Source organism: Penaeus chinensis, chromosome 9 (assembly GCF_019202785.1).
Source record: "Penaeus chinensis breed Huanghai No. 1 chromosome 9, ASM1920278v2, whole genome shotgun sequence".
Lineage (NCBI taxonomy): Eukaryota > Metazoa > Arthropoda > Malacostraca > Decapoda > Penaeidae > Penaeus > Penaeus chinensis.
In genome coordinates this window covers 37,289,152-37,291,060 of record NC_061827.1, presented here as the reverse complement: position 1 = coordinate 37,291,060, position 1,909 = coordinate 37,289,152, and positions in this window count along the sequence as shown.

Sequence of the window (1,909 nt, the reverse complement as noted above, 5' to 3'; positions counted from 1 at the left end):
AAGGCGCTGACCCGTGTCGTGAGGTCAACGTTTTTTTTTTTTTCACCCTGCTGTCCATTGTAGCTTTTAAGGAAACGTTATTCTTTTGTTTCCAGTTTTAGGTTTCATGCGTTTCCGCCCGCCCTGAATTTCCTCTTAGCCTTTTTTTTTTTTTGTCTTTTTTTATTTATTGATTTTGTTCTTAAATTCATATCTGTTTTAGTAGTTTTTAAAGAAAAATTGTTGCGTATAATTGTCTGTGTATTTCACTCTTATTTTAGATGTTGGTAGTTGTTTTTATTAGTTTTAGTTTTATTTATTCGGTAGCATTTATAGTTTTATTATGCGTTAAGGTCGGGGATGGAGTAATATGCGGGAAATCGGTTTTATACGAGTTACCGTTTTAAAGTCTGGAAGATGAACGTTTTCTTTGGTGTGACGTTGGTTTTAGAGAGAGGGGAAACTAAGCTGTTTCGTTTCTGTTTCGAAATGTTTTATGTTGATGGTTAGCCCATAAGAGTCATTGAATGTATACTATTAGGGCGCGGAAGTGAATTGCTTTTCTTTGAACAAGTTGTTTATTTATCTTATAGTGGTTTAATAACACGAAATATTGAAGTAAAAGAAGTGTTTTGCTTGATATAAACATCTCGCAGTGATTCATTGGGTTAGTGAAGTAGGCAAGAAGACGTGGTCATTATTACAGCTTAGTTGATATGATTTCTTCATAAATGAGCATTACATAATAAAAGAGAAGACATCAGAAGTACGTTTTATACCTTATAGATTTGTAAAGCGAAATCCCCGCGCATGAAGAGGTTAATAGATACAAAAAGCCACATCAAGCAGAATCAGCCCATTATATTGCAAGATCGTAATGAGCTGATTTTAACACCATGCCTTTTCCTTGGTCGTTGTAGAAGTTCTGAGCAGTTACTTGATAGGCCCTTATCTTTCCTTTGATGATAATTATATTAATAATGATGATAATGTAATAATAGTGATAATGTAATAATAATAGTATTGTGATGATGGTGATGATGATGGTGATGATGACTGATGATTGATGATTGATGATTGATGATTGATGATTGATGATTGATGATTGATGATAGACACTTTCGCTTACTTTGATATTTCCTTATACTCTGGTACGTAGACTTTTATACTTTCATATACCTAGACTTATTTTTATTTTTTTATTTTTTATTTTTATATTTCCTTATACTCTGACACTGAGACTAAGCCAGGTAAAACGATCGCGGATGAGGCAGGTCTTTCAGATGGCGTTCGGAAATGGGCATATAAGTGAATGAATGGTAGAGGGATGAATAAAAACATCGGTAATAGAATGATTAGATAGATAAGCAAGTGAATAAATAGGTAAATGAACGATTGATAGATTGAGTGAGTAAGTGAGTGAGTGAGTGAGTGAGTGGATAAAGTGGATAAATTAATGGATTAATAAGTGAATAAGTAGGTGAATGAGTAACATAATAAATTTGGGAATTAAGGGCGAGGGCATAGGTCAGAGGAGGGGAGGGGAAGGGGGAGGAGGGGGAGAAAGGGAGGGGAGGGGAAGGAGAGGGAGAGGGAGAGGGAGAGGGAGAGGGAGAGGGAGAGGGAGAGGGAGAGGGAGAGGGAGAGGGAGAGGGAGAAGGGGAGAAGGGGAGTTAATCTCGCATTTATCAGGAAGAGATTTTTGTAGGCGGCTCGACTTCGGTCGCTCAGGAATTGTTGGTTCACATCCCGTAAGGGCGCTCCTATCACGCTTTGGTTATCACAGGCATTTACCAAGAATGCTTCTCGGATATCTGAGGCATGGGCGGGGTCGCTCGCCTTTATTGTGCGTTTTTTTTTTTTTTTTGTCTATTTGTTGGGTTTCTCTGTCGGCCTTTCTTTGTGTTTGTTTATCTCTTTGCCTCAGCCT